Raw genomic sequence first — 19375 nt, forward strand, 5'->3', positions numbered from 1 at the left:
CCTCTGAGCCACCCAGCTGCCCCCCTGATCATCTAAGTTCTGATGATAAAACACACACACACACACACACACACACACACACACACACACACACACACACAAACACGCTTAGTGAGCTTGAAAGAAGTGTCATTTCTCTGGTGTCTATATTTATACCTTAAGTCTAATCATGCCCAATCGTTCAGGTTTTCATTTTACCTATCAATGTCCTACTGACATATAAATGATTTTGTTTGAACTAACGTGTCGTTAACAATTATAGCAATCACATCTGGGGGATCATAGTAAAACTTAAACTGGTCCCATAATGAAAGAATTGTCTCCAGGGGTGGCATGATTAATTAATTAAGGCAATTCATGTAATCATTGTGAAGGGGCAAAATTCTCAATAAGGTTTGATACTTGCCATATTTAAAGTTATGTAGGAATAGGTATATTCTTTTAGATGTCTTGGGAGAATGAAGAAAATCTTCATCATGATGATACCTATCATATCTTACTCTATTTCTTAAAGAAGGTAACCTTTACTTTGATGACTTTTTTTGGACTACGTAATGAGGTTAATTCTATTGGAATTTTTAGCTAAATTTAAGTTATTCTCATATCTATGAGTAGTTATGACAATCATGGTGAAATACTTAGATAGCAAAAAACAGTTGCAAATAATAGAAAATGTGAACTCTAAACATTATTGTATATCATTTATTTTTTCTTAGTTTCACTTTTCTTCCTGTATATATAATGCACTTGCCAATTTTGTAAGTTTTCCTAATTCTACATTTAGAGTTCTTTGAAAAGAAATTATTTGACCCTCTGTGAGTATCATAGTTAGGATTTAGGAGTTATGTTTAAAAAAACTGTCCATCTTTTCTTGTGAAAATTTCTATAAATTAGATGGGGAAAAATCTAGAATGTCTTTATTCTTCTTAATTTAGTTATTCTTATTAAGGTATTAATTTAATTGATTACTAAATTATTGTTAATTAAATTAATTATTAAATTTCATTAAATTAAAAAGCAAAATTAATTTAAGAATATTATGTATTATTTTACTTCCAAACCTTTGTGCAAATCTTCAATACTGAGCAGACATCCTAGAAATTTACATAACTGATGTTTGTTTTACTATAAAAATATTCAATTAAACTTAATTGAATGTAAGCACATATTATAAGTATGATACAGTATTTGAAAGATTCCAATTATTCATAATTAACTGCTCTTCAACTGCAAATTTTAAAAGAAATGTTTACTCTTTTAAGTCACTGGGTTAACTGTCAGAAGAGGTAATTTGCTAATTGATGCCAGTCCCTTAGCATTTGATATTTACTTACAACACAAGGAGCAAAATCCAAATTTTAACTCTTGAAATTTCTTATATTGAATTAGAAAACAGTTCATGTTCAACCTGTGATAAAGCTTTTTCAGTAGCTTCTTTTCTCCCTTTCCCACTAGTACTAAAAGTCAAAAGGAAAACCCAGGAGAGATGAGCTTTAAGAAAAATTCCAAACTAGGTGGATTATGCTTTGGTCAAAATGGCATTATTTAAAGGCTTCAGGATTCCAACTAGATTTGCTTCAGAATTTCTGACATCTTCCCCCAGAAACTGTCATTTGTTGATTGCCTTCATTTCAGCACTCTCTTTTATTTAGTTCACACCAATGACATTAACATTAGGGGCTACATTTCCCCCTATTTTACATGAGTATTGTAATTAAGAGGATCATTCCTTTTTATACTTTTCTCTCTCAATTTCTTCCTTTATTACTTTCAGGAATTAATTTTACTAATTTCTTGGTTTAAAAAATCCCTAATTTGTGAGTGAAAATTTACATATTACTATATAGTTGCTCTGTGACACATTTTGTAAAATAAAACATAAAAAATATTTAATATATTGGCCAGCTCAAACATGTTACTAGTATGGTTAACTTGGTCATAAAGGGAACATGCAACAACTACCACTATTTCAAATATAGCAGACATGGTTTTTTCCTAACAGAATTGAATCTCTTTGATAAGTGGCAGTAGTCACCTATGAATATTTTTCAAGCAAAAACATAAGCTATCATAGTTTTTAATTTTATGTGAAAATTTAAAAGTATTTAAGAAATTTAGAGATTATTGCCTTCCCTTTGTCTTTTTGGTTCAAAGGTGAAATGTTTTTTTTCTCCATAAACCCCCTGCACACAAAATCACTCCAAATCAGAAAAAAATCTCTCTAATCTCTCTCTATGTAGCCAAATGCTCTGTGTTCTGATTCATATCTATAGGATGAATTGTACCAGACACTAGTAGTTATAAAAAAAAAGATATTAAATGTAGTGACCTATTACAATATTTGAAAGGGGTAACTGAAATATAAAATTGTAGCAATTAAATATTGAATGGATTGCTTTGTCATCTAGACCATGTCCGGTTCTGGTTGAATAGTTTTCTTAATGTGATATCACTTTCATTTTCCTACCCTTTATAATATTGCAGTGATGGCAAGAGGGTTGATTTGTGAGGTAAATGATAATCTTTCCATAGACAGGTGCCTTCCTTTAAAGCAATTCGCTCAATACTTATTGATCTCAGAAGATATTAAATACTCAAGGCCTTGCTCTGAAAGCATTCATCAAGATTATTGACTTAAAAGGTCATATTTATATTTCATATAAATGATTGCAGGTACTGTTCATAAAACACAAATGTCTAAGAACTTCATTGAACCTTTTTAATCCAGTAAGTTAGAAATTTGAAGTGATGTTATTGGTAATTCCAGTGTACAATTTTGAATTTGCAGTCATAAAAGAGAGATTGTAGATTTTAGACTATTATTATTATTGCCACACTCATGAGTTCCTCAGCATAGGGAACTTCCAGTATGGATATTTCCTCAAACAATGTAACTTGACGGCTTGTCTATAACCTCATAGGATTATAGATTCGAGTTGGGAGGAAACCTAAATATCATGTAGCCTAAATCCTGCATTTTACAGATGAAGAAACTGAAGTTGCCAGAAGTTATGTGTCCTTCTCAGGGTCACACAGATTAGTAAATGGGTCATTGGACCTTCCTGAACTTTTGTCTTAGAGAGCTGCTTGAGGCACTAAAATCAGTAAATAACTTGTCCATATTTTTAGTTTTCAGAGGTAGAACTTACACTGATGTCTTCTGGACTATAAGATCATCCTTTCTCTAACCTGCTACTTCTCTGCTGTTAATTACTAAAAATTAGTCATTCAGTAATCATTTATTAAGTACCTATTATATGCCAGGCCCTGTGCTGAGCACCAGCAGGAAAGAAGACTATGTATAGAAATCTTTTGAAACATGCATCAACTTTTTTACATTAGCTGATATCAATTTTTTAAAAATACAGAATATTATTCAAGTTAAGCATTTTAAAATTGTTTAACAAAACAGCTCAACTCTTAAAGCTATTAACAAAACCCACTAATATGTAATATGTCTTTTGTTCTTTTTAGAGTTGGTATAAATTTTATTATCCAGTGCATGCCCTATAATAGGACCATAAAGTCTCCAAATAATAGAAGTCCAATGAAAACCAGGTTCTGTGGAAAAATTATCCTTATTCCTCTGTTACTTTCTATCTTTACTGGATTACAGGATCTTTGTTTATATGCTTTGTATGAAACTCATAGATATTGTTCTGATTAAAAAAGTAATGATAAACTTTTCTGCAGGAGCTATTATATGCTTTCAAAATGTAAAATTTTTATCTCAGTAAGTAAAAGATGGAATCCATGTAAGTAAACCCAAATGAATTATTTGGGGAATCATTTTTTTAGGGAACATCATTTTAGATGCAGCTCTAAAACATAATATCTGTGTAACCCTTGGCAAGTCACGATGCTCTAAGCAACTTTGATAAGTTAAGACTTAAGTCACAGTTTCCTGTCATCACTAATGAAGGAAATTTCTCATTTGGGTATTTCCTATAACAATGAAATCCAAGATGCAGGCCCTATCCCTATTCTCTCTGCCTATCTAGTCTGAGGATTTCCTGGCTTCAAATCCTATAAATCTTTGTTCTATCCAAAAATATAACTTATTAGGTTCCTAGAAGTATGCTTGGCTCTGTGGTTATAAATAAAAAAGTGAATCTACCTCTGCCACCAAAGAGCTTATATTCTAGTAATACTTTTGCTAGCATTTGGGATGCTGAGTTTATAATCTTGCAGGATCATAATGAAAATGATCATTGGACCAGTTTTGGCTCACACACAAAATGAAAATGTTTACTATTGATAAGAAGTAAGACAAATAATTTAATGTGATTTATCACAATTTATGTTATCTAAAAGTACATTGAAATGTGTGTGTCTGTGTGTACATAAACACACAGGATGGGGTGTATGTTTAACAGTTATCTCTCATTAATAAGCTACCTCGATGCCTTCTTTTTGCATTGAGCTAGTGCTAAACTCTCCTACTTATACCATCCTATTGACTAGAGCCAGGATTGTCAAACTATGACCAAAGGGCAAATACAGCCTGCTGCTTCTCTTTGTATATCCAGTTAGCTAAGACTGGTTTTTACATTCTAAATATTATCAAATACTTTTTTTTAATGTAAAATCCATTCTTAGTTCCCATGAACCAACAGTTTACTAAGCCTTTGTCAAAGTGGGATTCTGAACCTTTCAGAGCTACAAATTTCTTCTATTACATAAGGAATTAGATTAGATGTTTTCTGAAATTTCTGAAATTTCTCTCTCAGATCCTACCAAGCTGGAATGGTTTAGATCATGGGTCCTGAGATGGACCGTATGTCTATTGTTTGAGGACTAATATAATGATATTTGAAGAGTCTTTTTACCATAAAGTTGGCCAACAGATAAAGATTTTCTTTTCAGCCTTAGAGATGCCTAGACACCCTAAGGTAGGCACATTTTTAAGGTCTGTATTGGTTAAGGGAGCACCAACACTGATGAGATTAGGATTTCATGAACCATTGAAATGACCAAGGTACTAACTTGTTTGAGAAAAATTGCTGAAAATTATACCCCTTTGAAGAAAGAAAAGAGCATCAATGAAACACTTAAAAAGCACTGAAGAAGAAAATAAGTTTAGTAGGGGAAATGAATTAAAAGGGCAATATTGTTATTTTCTAGCTTACTTTAACGTATACTTTTTAATTAAAAAATGAGATAATTTGTGGTTTATTATACCATCCTTTTTAATATATGAAGGCATTTCTAGATTGTCAATGATTAAATTCATAATAAGAAAGAAATTTTAATTTAGAAAACAATATACAATTTAGTAAATAAATTATACAAAAATATTTCTCCTACCATTTGTTTGAAAAGCCTGCCCCATTTCTACTAATTTTAAAGTATATTTTTGACACAGAATATAAAATGTATCTTGATCTTAAATCTGAACTTTTTGAAACTACTGATATTGCCTCAAAATATGTTTCAATTACTAAACCCCTTCCTTAGCTAGAATCTTAAAAAAAAAAACTTACCTTCCATCTTAAAATCAATACTGTGAATGGGTTCTAAGGCAGAAGAGCAGTAAACTGCTAGGCAGTGGGGGTTAAGTGACTAGCCACACAGCTAGAAAATGTCTGAGGCCAGATTTGAAACTAAGATCTCCCATCTCTAGGCCTGGTTCTCAATCCACAGAGTCACCTAGTTTCCCCCTTAGCTAGAATCTTAAGAGAAATCAGTAAAGCTCTGTTGAATGACAGAGTTATATTATAGATTCCACCCATCAACCATCATACATTTATTAAGTGCCTGCTGTGTGGATTAAAAGAAAATAGCCATTTTTTTTCCTAGCAAAATGTTTTCTGGCCAAGATCTGAAGGAGTAAATAGCCTTGTTGGAAGACTCATTTGAGGTTTAATAGGTATCATCTATATTTCAAACAGTTATTTAGAATGCATATGTGTAAGTGAAAATGGGTTTCACACAAAAACAGTTATAGCTTGCCTATATCAAGTGCTTCAAGATTTTTAGAGCATTTTTCTCACAGCAGCAGCACTGAGTGGTAGGCAATATAATCATTACGGCTCACACTTTAAGGATGAAGAAACTGGAGTGCAATTTTTTAGAGACCCAAGAGGGTCATCACTAATCAGTCTGAGTTCTTGAGGTAGAGGTCACACAATAGCAGCAGGAGTCAGTTAAGAGTGAAATGAGTAGCTTTTTATTCCCTCTGGTTGAGGTAGATTATAACATGGTACATGACTTGACAATCTCCTTATATCTTGGGTTTTTAGGGCAGAATTCATAAGCTATAAACATTGTGTGGAACTAAATAAGAAAGATGCTATTCATAAAAGCAAAATGGTTATATAAAAAGAACAGTATACTTATTGGAGGGGAAAATGTGTATTCTTAACTAAAGGAGATAGATAAAAGGGTTTATCATCTCAATCCAATCAAAGAAATCTTCCAATTGGACCAGACAAGGAAAACTTTCCCAGGATTATGGAATCCTACACCTTTAGTCCCTGTCTTGGTTCTGGTAAGAGTTGAGAATGAAACACTGAAGGACACAGCTCACTTACAACAAGGTAGATGAAGACTATGTGTTTGCAATTCATGGTGTTGGGGGAGTGAGTCATTGTCTACTTCTCCCACAAAACTGAGGTGAGAGACTTATGAGAAAGAACACTATCCACATCCAGAGAAAGAATTGTAGGAGTAGAAACACAGAAGAAAAACAACCGTTTGATCATATAAGTTGATGGGGATGATTGCGGATGTAGACTCTAAAAGATCGCCCTAGTGCAAATATAAAGAATAGGGAAATAGATATTGATCATTGACACATGTAAAACCCAATGGAATTGCTTATTGGCTATGGGAGGGGGGTGGGAGGAGGGGAGAGAGAGAGAGAACATGAATCATGTAACCATGGAAAAATTTTCTTAATTAATCAATTAAAAAAAATTTTTTTTAAACTGAGGTGAAATGACTTATCTGAGGGTCACCTGATTTTGTGCCTGACCCTAAGTCCCAATCAAGTTTTTTGTGTATCTCAAGTTCCTTAGTGGCTACACTTGACTCTGTGACCAATTATCTTTGAGGCAATTTCCCACACAGGTAAGCATTCAGAAGATGATATCTTATCTCAACAAGGTACACTTAGAGATCATTTAAGCAATTTAAGCAACATACCAACCAATAAATATTTATTAAGCATCTACTGAGGGCCAAGTACTATACTAATCACTGAGAATACAATGAATAACAAGAGAGTCCCTACCCTCAAGTTGCTTATAATCTAAAGGGAGAGAGAACTCACAAGAGGAAGCAGGAAAGAGAGTGGAGTGGAGCAGGGAGTGTTTTGTTCTGTAGCTGAAAGCAGACAAAGTAGTAATACAAAGTAGAGTTAGCTGAGAGTCCAGTTTCTGTTCTCTATAAAGGAAGACATTGGGAGAAGTTTGATATTCCACCCACAATCTCTAATCACAGGAGAGAGGAGGTTGAAGGAGCTGGTGTCCATCAGGGGCTAATTCAGCCACGTGAGTTTAGAAGTGATGAACACAGACAGTCTAGAAGGAGTATCATGTCTAGTGGAGTTGAAACCAGGCAGAGCAGCAGATACAAAATGAAGTGGTAATGCCCCATAGGGGGAACCACAACACATTCTGAGCTCCATTGAGAGCACTACAATCCAGGAGAGCAAAGACTTCCTCTTTGTCCTTTTACCTGTCCAATATTCCACACTCATCCTCAATCAATTCTACAAAGAAGAGAAAAAAAGTATATTTTCATATATCTTCTATGGGAATAAATGTGACTATTATAGTCGTGATTCCCCCCATCCATTTTTGTTGCTGTTCTTCAAGCTAAAAAAAGACTCATTTGGTTACATAAAATATGAACAGGAATGGTGTGTGGTATCTTAAGTTGGGTAATAGTATGATTGGATTGGGAAAGTATATTGGAGCCAGATTAGAGGGCCTTGAATATCAATCTAAAGTGTTTGAACTTTATTTAGCAAAGAATAAAAATTATTAAAGATCTCTGAACAAGTATTATCCAATCATATCTATACAGTAGGAAGACTTATTTGGTAGTATTAAGAAGGATTGGAGAAGGGAAAGAAATTTGAAGAAAAAAGGATGTGTTAGAAATTGTTGTATTGGTACAAAGAGAAAAGATATTGTTAAATGTACCTTAGGATTAATTAATTTTGGGAAGAGTCATAGCAATGGATGTTAAATGTTTATTCATTAAAATTAACTATGTAACTCCTGTACATGTTCGACAGACCTCCTACTTGGATGAGTCAGAAAGATATAGCTTTGGAGACAGTGTGAGTAAGCTAATGTAAACTGATAATTAAGGTGCTATATTGTTGCCCCTTTAAAAATGTCCAGCTCTTTGCTCTCTATTTCCTGTTGTTTTACTCTCTAATTACTGACTTAATCAGTTGTTTAAATTGATTAAAATCAATTGCTTATTAGCTAGCACCTCTTAATGTATCAGTAATTGAAGCACTGGCCTTTAAAAGTGTTTGTTCAGAGGGTAGAAACATACTTGACTGCAGCAATCAGCCACTTCTGACCTTTTCTTTCCAACCCTGTAGTGAAATCATTGACTAAAAATGTTTATTTTAGAAGGATATTAGAATATAGCAACAAATCAAGTAAACACTAATCAAATAAAGTGAAGTGTCAATACATACATTGAACAAAAGGCTCAAATAAATTCAAGCAAATAAATATAGTTTTTAAGAATAAATGGCAATTATAATAAAATTCCTTTTTCATGAATCAAAAGAAAGAGCCAAGAATGGTGGTGAGAAAAAAAAAACATATCACATTCACAATGAATAGAGATTTATGGGAACAAGTCATCAATGTAACCATGGTGGAATCATGTCCTACCAAAGTAGCATCATAATGTAAGGTTTGTCATGATTCCCCAACTACCGATATTGTGACTGTATGACATCATTGAAAGGGACCTTGAGGTAAACAATAGCTAAATTAAAATAGTTGTCATTGATCTTTCAGAGAAGCTTTAAGTAGCTAGATTTTTCAATTTCAGATTGTTTTGCCAACTTGATGGCATTTGATTGCTCTTAAACTGGTCATAAATTTCTAATATACTCATTTTATGTTGGGTCTTCTCCCATGACACCAAATGAGTTCTTTTAATTTGTCAACCTAAAAAAAAAAAAAACTACCAGGGTATTTATAGTTGAACCCATCTTTAATCAGGACAAGGGAGGCAGTGCTCATATGGACACTATACAGAGCCATCGCTCTGGGAACACTTTCTTGGGAAAGATACCAATAATGGAAATTCCACCAAACTAAAGACATTGGGATTGCACGCACACACACACACACACGCCTTACAGAATATAGGCAAGGAGGTATGTGTATGTTTGTGTTGTATGTCTAATATGTAATATATATGAAATAATAATGCACAGATAAATATAAATGCATATATACAAGTATGTATAGTGTTAGTTATAGAATAAAAAATATTAATATCCCAGAAAATATGATAATGGACATGCTGTCCTAAATTGTAGACGATGGCCTTTTCTTGGCCTGGATGATGGATGATCTTACTGAATAGTTTCTATTGTGGCCCTCTGCATGCTCTAGATCTGTGGTTATAAAGTATCCCAAAACAGCAGTGCAACTCTTTTGCTTAACCAGGTAGAACCATAGAAGTGGGCAATTAGTTGAATTTTCTCTTTGCACCAGTGGAATGAAGTCAACCACTTTACTGTTTATTCTATGGCAGAATTTCAGGCTAGAGTCCTCAGACTAAATATTGATCCTAGTCTATGTCAATATAGATTACACTTGATCTGTGCCAAAATCCTGAACACATGTGACAGGCCCTCAATATAAGACACAGTAGTGTGACTTATGCAGCCCTTTAGTAAGCTTTGCTTAAATTCTTATTCTGACCCCCTCTCTAAAATATTTGTTTTTCTAGAACCAATTTTTCACAGATAGATGACAATGTTAATTTTTGTTAAACAATGTATTACAGGTTTTTCATTTAAGTAACCTGCAAAAAAATTCATTGATGTAAGTGATTTAATTACAAAAGCATTCATTTGATTAGTAATGTTTTTAATTTGCGATTGCATTGTTAGTGAGTTTTTTTAATGGTTATATGCTAGTATCAATATGATTATTTGGAATAAAGTCAAATATTGAATAGATTTGACCTACAAATAAATAATATTATGCAAGATAAGCTATTCCAAATTCTAAATGCTTTTTTCATATGGTCATTCATCCAGAATTTACTGAGTGCTCACTATGTACAAGGCACAATACTCGGTATTATGTATCTAACACATAGAGAAGCTGGCATTACTTTCTTGTCATTGATTCTATCCTTAATTCTTAGAAATGGTGGATGTGAAGTAAGAACATGAAAATCATCAAACATCACACAACTTCCTTAGGACCATTCCCCAAACTCATTCTCAGAGATTGTGTTACTACCCATGTTTAAAGATATTCTAGGTTTAAATTCCATTAGTCAGTTAGAGAACACAACACAGTGCCAGTAGAGAGCTGCATGCTTACATACCAGTCAGACAATAAAAATTTAAGAGCTAATATAAGGTCACTTAGGTGCCTTGGTTTGATAGACAATAAGGTATGGAAAAAAAAGGTCCTGGGTTCAAATCTTGCTTCATATATTTCCTACCTGTGCAACACTGGGCAAATCCTTTCATCACAATTACTTATCCTTACCTCTTTTCTACTTTGGGATCTAAATTTATTATCATTTCTAAGACAAAAGGTAAGGGTTTAACTTTTTTTTAAGTTAGTATATTACAGACAATGTGCCCACGGAAACTCATGTCTCCAATGCTACAAGGTCTTTATGTTCCTTCTTTTCTCACGATTTCCTCTTGGTGTTGTTCCATTGGTCATATTGTTCCAATAGGCTCCATAAGTCTGCTCCTTGCTCAGTGAATTGACTCATACATATTGACTTACTTCACTGAAAAATCCATGGCTATTAGGAATAGGATGGTGAGGGGGAATAATCCTTCCTACATACCAGAAGTGAGGAGTGATTTCTTCTCAAGAGCTACATTCTCTTTTCATAGTTCTGAGGGCTTAAACCCCTCAGAGATACCTCTTGATTCTATTGACTCCTAATAAAGTCAAGGAAATTTGTGATTGTTCCTCTAGGTAATTAGTAGTTAGCTACCTTAAATTGGATCAAGTTGCACCAAAGAGCTTTCATACACTTCCAAAGGGAAATCAAAGTGTAAATAATAGCTCACTTTGTCTTAAAATCTTAACAGATCATTTATTTCAGTAGCACTTCCTTAAATCTTGACATTTCAAGAAGACTAGGAGAGAAATCAATGGGTCAGAGGTCCCCTGATTATTCCATCTCTCTGATACAATCCAATTAATAAGAACTAAAGTTTAGGAATAATTTGAATTGAAATTCAGAAGCTATATTATTTGTACCTATGTTTTGAAAAAAAAGGAAATTATTTAGATATTATTTGAAAAACAAAAAGTTATTTGAATGTCAAAGTAAATATAACAAAGGGGACAGTGAGGTAGCTCAATGGGTTGAGAATTAGACCTAGAGACAGAAGGTACTGGGTTCAAATTTGACCTCAGACACTTTTCCCTGAGCTATTCCATTCTTCTGCCTTGGAACTAACATATACTATTGATTAAAGATGGGAGGGAAAAGTTTTAAACGAAGGAAAGAACAAAAGAAAGAATTCAGAAAGTGTGAAAGAAAACCCATTAAGCAGTTTGTGTTTGCTGTTGTTACTATGATGAAAAGAAATGTAATTATTATAAGAGTACACATCTTTTAAAAAATACCTATATCTAGCTATCTAGATTTTTCAAAAGTTAAGTAAAATGATCAACTCAAAGAAAAAAATGTACTATCTTCTTTATTTGTATTGTTATTATTCTAAGATTTGTCACTTAAATTTTATTGAATCTTTAAGTTTTTAATGGGGGATGGGAGAATTCCCTCTTTTCTGGTAACATACTTCTCCTGACTTTAGTCTTCATCATTCCCCCTGAGCACCCAAATTTATTTCTGGAATGAATATTTTGTTTCTCAAAATGAAATCTTTTCTATGATTTTTCTTTAAAAGTGCTGAAAGAACATTTTAAAAGAAGTTGGTTGTCTTAAATTAAAAATTACTGTGCATTGAATAAACTCACTGGATATTTAATTGAACTGTACAGAAATCAATCAGACCAATTATACTCAGAAAAGATCTGTTCTATTCCACAATTTTGAAAGCATAGAATTCATTTACAACATATGTGAAAGTGGTAGAAAATACTGAATGATTTTTTTAAAGGCATGTATAGTTAGAAGACACCAATTATTACACAGTCAGATGTATGGTTTCTCATTGCCACAAATTTTTATAAGAATCTACATAAGTATTTATGAGATTTATAAGATCAACATTAGTATTTTCATCCTTAACAGAAGTATGAGAAGGGAAAATAAAAGTTTTTTCAAACAATTTGTCTATTGTGTATCATAGAACTTCTTCAAAGTTAATGATGAATTGAAAAGTACAAAGATACAAAAAACTACTATTTGTACTTTTATAATCATAACACACACACACACACACACACACACACACACACACCTGAATCAGTAAATAACTGTCTTCTAACAAATATCTCTCAAGTACATATTAAAATTATTTAAGATTTCTTGAAGGGTAAAATGAAATATAGGGTTTTTTTGGTGATTTTATTTTCATTATAAAGTGAGGCATATGACAAGGAGCTATGAGCTTGCTAAAGACACTATTTTGGCCTCTTATTCTAGAGGTCATGTTCCAATAGAATAAAAATAGAAGAATCCTCTATTTTGTGAAGTCTCCTTGATTGCAAATGTATGTTGGGTAAAAGATGAAATAACTGAGAGAAAAAAGGGTTGATCTTCCCAGCATATTTATTTATTAAGCATTGTGTGCCAATTACATAACAAATTGGAACCAGGCCTTCCATAGTTTGGACCCTGAATACAGGGGAAGACAAATTTTTATATATTAAAAGAAAACAATTAATGAGCTATAAACCAAGATACACTATCTAATTGGAGAAATTAAAAGAGCTTTTCTAAGATGAGGGTTGAGGGGAAGGAGCAAAAAGGAGCAATTCCCTGAAATCAGCAAAAGAGATATTCTACCCCCACCCCACCAAGTATCTGTGTTCAGGCAAAGAAACAAAGGAATGGCAACTGATCAGCAGAGGGCCAGTTTTCAGATAAGGCATATTAATTGTTTGAGATGTATAACTATGGGAAAACCCCTTCCATCAGTCCTCCCACTTTACTGGATTTCTGATCAGCATAACCTAGGTATAGATGGTCCAGCTTCCCAGTCACATAAAGCTAAATTCAAACAGTGCAATAAAGTTTTCTGTAATTTCCATAATTAAATAAAGTTTTCTCATAAGACAGGATTAGCTGCATAATAGAATATTATATAAATAATATATAATAATGAATAAAAGGGAATTGAATTAGCTTCAGAATCATGTCATGAAATTGAGTCAGTATGGCTTACTCAATTCCCACAATTTTCTCAATGATATTCTACTGTCGATGTTAAACCATAAATAACTAGAGAACTTCTTCAGTTAAATCTATGGCCATCCAAAATCAATCAGCCTAACAATACAATTAGGAGAAACAAAATGGATGAAGAATATGTATTCCCCATGCAATGATAAGAAGCTATATTAATAGTCCAACTGCACCTGTCTTAAATTATCATTTCAGACAAACCATTCTTAAAGTTAAATAGAAAGAAGAGAGTTAAGTATATTGCAAATGAGAAACTGAGAAGTGCTTTTAATGATTCCAAACTGTGGCCCAACAAAAGCAACAACTCAATGCCACTTTTTGTTTTTACTATAATTAAACCTCTGGTGATGCTATATAGATGAAAATCAGGGAATGGCATATACTAGGAAGACGCACATTTGCCAGTGAACCAAAGGGCAATGGAGAGACCCTGAGGTTACATAGTTTGTAGCACATGATTAATTTGGACATGTATAAATTGTTGTATAAATGAATAATTATACAGGAAATTTATGATAGGAAAAGGAAGTAATTTGTTCAGATATTAACAGTAAAGGATTTTGCGTGGATAAGTTTAACTAGTACCTAATGAGTGTTAAAATAGCTCAAAAATGGCCACAAATATAGTTGGATAGATACTCTGTGAAAGATTTATTGGAGACTATATGCAAGAATTGCATGAAATAAGAAATCAAAAATGTGCTGGGGTGTTTTGTAGTATTAGAAGGAGGAGCCATCTCAAAGATGCAGTGTTGTATTGAACTGTATATAACAACATAATTATATAACATAAAAAAAGAATTTAAGAGATTAGGTAGGGGCCTACTTTGAATAAATGTTGAATATATAACTATCCCAAAATTAAGTAAAATATCTTTTCCCCCTATAATCACAAGAAGGAAGCTCACAACCTTTACCCATTCAAATGTTTCAACTGTATTTTTAAAAAAAGTTTATTGTGTGTCTAAACTTATGACCATTTATGCGTCCTTGCCTCTCATCTTTCTTTAGTAACAAATATGAGATTTACCAGGATGCTTTATGTCTATACATCACTATACACCACTCACATACTCACGTGCCATTTTTATCTCCTCTCATTTAAGGAGAAAAAAATTAAAGCTCAGTATATTTTTTTCCTAGTAGAACTACTATTGAGTGAACTTAAAGGGAATTATTATTATTATGTCATATAATTGTGTAAAAATTGAAATTTTCACACAAAGGGCAAAGTTATATAGGCATTATTTTGAAAGAAACTATAACAGTACATTCCTGATTAAATTTTTTCAGATAGCAGTTGATTTAGATAATACTGAGAATTTTATAGATTACTAAGAATGTAACATACTATAACAGTTAAGAAAATGCAAAAGTTTAAGATTATACTTTTATTTCATTATATTTTCATTTTTATCATATTCCTCAAAGCTTTTGCTCACTTATAAACTTGAAAATTGTGCATGCCAACCAGTTTTTTCTTTCTTTTTTTTCCAAAGTACTTCTTATAAAACTTGGGAAAGATTATTAGCTCTTATTAATTTATACTGAGTACATTTCAGTTCTTTATATATTCATGCCCAGTGTTTTATTTTTTTGCTGCAATAAAATGGAGGCAGTGAATTTCTTTTGCTTAATCTGCCTGTAGCTAGAGTTGATTTAAATGAAATTTCATCAGTAAATCACCCGTGCATAAGGATGAAAACTATTAAGACTTGAAGCTAGCTGTGCAATGCCTCTTTACAATATGAGAAACTTTGAATCAATTGTGATTATAACTTTCCATTATAGAGACAAAACTACCATTGATTTAATTAGGAGTTGACAGAGGAAGATTATAGAATCCGATACTATAAATCACTAAAAAAATCTGACAAAATGATTGAAGGGGCTGGCATATTGTAGTTATCCTTTCATAATCATTAGGTATTGAATCACTGTCTGTTATTTATGGCTTTCTGGAAGAAAAATTAATAAATGGTCTTTTGTAGAAGCATAACTTTCAATAGTGAGAGGGAACTGTGAATTTTTATTGATATTGACAAAGGATTGAATGTGCCACCTCCTTAAAAATCAGCAGTTCAAGCATGCTTCTGATACAACCCTTATTTCTACTTGGTATTCAGATGTAAACACATGACTCTTCATGAATTTTGGAGCATGTAAATTATGAAAGTTATCTAATGGTATATATCAATGAAGTGGAGGTGTGGATTCATGAAAACTGAAATGTTTATATCTGAGTTTACATCATCTGTTACAATACCTTTGATATGTATTCATTAACCCAAACTCATCTTTTAAATATGCTTCTTTGCATGGTTTTGTGCTATGCAAATTAAATGCTTTTCAGCATTTTTAGAAGTACCCTGCTCTCAAGAAAGTTTGTTTAAGAGAAAAAAATCTTGACCTAAAAAGTAAACAATAGGACAAATATTGAATAATTACATTATATTCTTTCATTAATTAAATAAATGAAAAAATAACATCGATAAAGAGGCTTTGTCAGTTCTGAGCATACATCACAAAAATTAAAAACAAGCTACTTGGCACTAGTAATGCTTCTGCTTGTCCACAGTTTTATCTTACATCAGACCAGAGCCACCAATCAATCAACAATTTTTAAGTGTTTATTATGTGCCAGTCTCTGTGTTGAGGTTTGGGGGTACAAAAATGGTAGAAGTATGCTCTCTCCATTAGGTGTTCACATTCTAGTGGAGACAACCTGCAGGCAACCTCATACAAACAAGTTGTATATAGAGTAGAATTAAAGTAATCTTTGCTTAAAGTCAGTTATTACTATGTTATAAAATACAAGGAGGGGAGAAAGGAACAGACTAGAAAATTAGGAAGGGGGCAGTTTCTGAAGAGTTTTAAAACTCAGAAAAGGCATCTTTGTGGTGCATTACATAGAGCACTGGTTAGATTCAGGATGGCAACTTTATAAGTTCAAATCCAGCCCCAGAGACTTACTAGCTACATGACCCTGGGTTAGTCATTTAGCCTTGTTTGCCCCAGTTTCTTCATCTGTAAAATGAGCTGGATAAGGAAATGGCAAACCACTCTAGTATCTTAGCCACAAAAACCCCAAATGGAATCATGAAGAGTTGAACATAACTGAAAATCAACCAAACAACAATACTGAGAAAAACAGCAATAATGTAAAATGATCAACTGTAAATAGATTATTATCAGCAATACAGAGATCCAGGATAACTCAAAGGACTTGTGAAAAAAAAAGGCTATTCCCCATCAAAGAGTCTGAATGTCATTTGAAGCATACCATTCTCCACTTTTTTTCCTCCATGAAATTTTTCTCTAGTGGAAGCAATTTGTGTCTTCTTTCATATGATAAGTATGGAAATATGTTGTATGCTATCACATATATGGTCAATATTATATTACTTTCTCTGTTTGGGGGAAGTTGGGAGACATGAGGAAGAAGAGGGAGAGAAATAAGTTTTAAAATATCAAAAAAAATTATAAAAAACTTCATCAAGATTTTAAAATATTTTTAAAAAGTCAAAGAATTTTATATTTAATCTTGGAAGTAATAGGTAGCAGAACCAATGAGGTTTATTTGTTAAAGGGAAGAAGGATGAGAAGACCTGGTCTGAGCTTTAGGAAAATCACTTTGGCAGCTTGAATGGAAGATAGACAAGAGAGGGGAAAGGTCTGTTCCAGGGAAACCACCCAGAAAACTCTTGCACTAGTACTTTCATGAAGAGCTTATGTCAGGATGGTGATGGTGTCAAAGAAGAAAGGAGGGAAATGATGGAAAGATTTTGGGGAGGTAGAAATAATAATTTCTTAATTTATAGCAATAAATTAATAACTAGTTGGATACATAGGGTGAATACAAAAGTCATGAGAATAAGTGATAGAGAGGACAGTAGTACCATGGATAGTAATTGGAAAGATCAAAAGAGGGGATGATTTTCTGAGTAAAGATAATGATTTTGGTTTTGGATAGGTTGAGTTTAAGATAGCAATGGGAAGACAAGTTTGTGATGTCCAAAAGACATTCACTTAAATATCTAAAATTCTACTGGCTCCATGAAGATTCAGAAAAGTTTGCCTTTCCTGTATAGACATGATATTTTCCCTGCCTAATCTCCACAGTCTCTAACTAAATTATACATTTTCCCTTTTCACACTATACTCTTTGTGCAATGCTATTATTGACATGCACTTGAACATAATTCCCTATTCAGAATTCAGAGATCTATAATTTGTTTCCTCTTTTGACTCCATTTCTTAAATTATCACTATGATCTGATTTGAAATTCCTTTATCCTGGAAGGCAAGGATTACATATTCTTATTTTGGTATTAAACCTACCATAATACTTTAGAGACAACTTAATGTTGTTGTGAGTGAAATTTAATAAATAGACTGAGACATATGTTCTCTAAGCAAGATACCATTTTATTAGCAGGGCCTTTCCCTATCAATATAATAGACTATCTCAACTTTAAGCTAAAGACCTGGGGAGGGGGACTCAACTTTATAAGATTAGAATAAAGAACAGAGCAGTGTGGGTAAGGAAATAAAACAATTGTTTATGTTGGTGACATGATGGGGGTGAGACAACATGATTGGTTACATAGCCAGGGCATTGGAGAAAATATAATTAATTGGAAGTTGGGAATGAAAGACTAGCAAAAAAAAAACAAAACCTCTTTCCCTTCAGTGACTACAAAATGTTCATTATTTGAGCCTATCTACAAGGTTAGAGAGAGTGGGCCAGAACCCTTTGTATAGCAAACCAGATATCCTTGAAGGATGGCTCAGAGGTACAAAGCTATTAAACAAGACTGTCTGGTGTCTACCCACATCTCTGTAGGATAACAGATTTCCTTGAGGCAAGAGTAAAGTAGTGATTAGCACAAGAACTAGATTTTAAAATTTAACTCATTATCAGCTACCTGAATTTCTGAAATAAATTCCAAGACAAAGAACTATGACTTAAGTAGTTATTGGACAAAATCAGTTAATAAATAGGATCAGTGTTTGACTTTCACTATGTATTTTAATAGTGTGTGTACAATATGGATACTTATTTAATATGTAGTTTAATTACCAGCTCCATAAAAAGGGAAATAATAGGAGATTGTGGTTCTGTTTCTTTTTCTCTCCCCGTTTTATAACCAATAATCAAAACCCTTGGAGTCACCCAGGCCTGAAAACACAGGAGCTAAAATATATTTCTGGGTGGCATACATGGTTTTCTCACCTATTTATTTTTAGATGTAGTAATTTATTACTTAGAACCTTCCTTTATCAAACTGAGAACAAGTAGTTCATTTCCTCTTAAATTTTCCATCAGAGAAATGGCTTTAAAATAATTTAAATTCATTATTTTCAAAAGAAGATAATGTTCAGGTCTAGCTCATAATCAGAGGTAAAATTACTTAAAACCTTGATATTCATAATGAAGCAATCACAGCAACTAACATCATGGTGAAAAAATGTGCCTACGGTGCTAGAGTCTGTTGTTTTAAATGGACTTCAAGCTTGTCTTGGATTCTGTCTTTGGATTTTTCTAGAGAAAAGTGGTCTCATCAGAAGTTAAATATCTCTGTCAAGAAGGCTAAATAAGCACATCACCAAAAAAGTATTGGGATTTTCTAGAAATGTTTCCATGAAGAATTTATATTATATCATATTATATCATATCATATAATATATTGTGTTATGTTATATATACATAGATATATACATAGCTATGAAACTTTAAAAATTATTAATATTTAAGCTTTCATATAGCAATTTTAGGATTTATCTCTTGGATACACCAGGGTTG

General features: G+C 32.8%; 1 protein-coding gene across 12 annotated transcripts in view; it reads left to right on the top strand.

The window, feature by feature from the left end:
• ADGRL3 (adhesion G protein-coupled receptor L3) overlaps nt 1–19375 on the top strand; it is a 982472-nt gene that overhangs the window by 892252 nt on the left and 70845 nt on the right. The gene's annotated exons all lie outside the window — the stretch shown is intronic.

The sequence above is a fragment of the Monodelphis domestica genome, chromosome 6, assembly GCF_027887165.1.
Source record: "Monodelphis domestica isolate mMonDom1 chromosome 6, mMonDom1.pri, whole genome shotgun sequence".
NCBI classification, from domain to species: Eukaryota; Metazoa; Chordata; class Mammalia; order Didelphimorphia; family Didelphidae; genus Monodelphis; species Monodelphis domestica.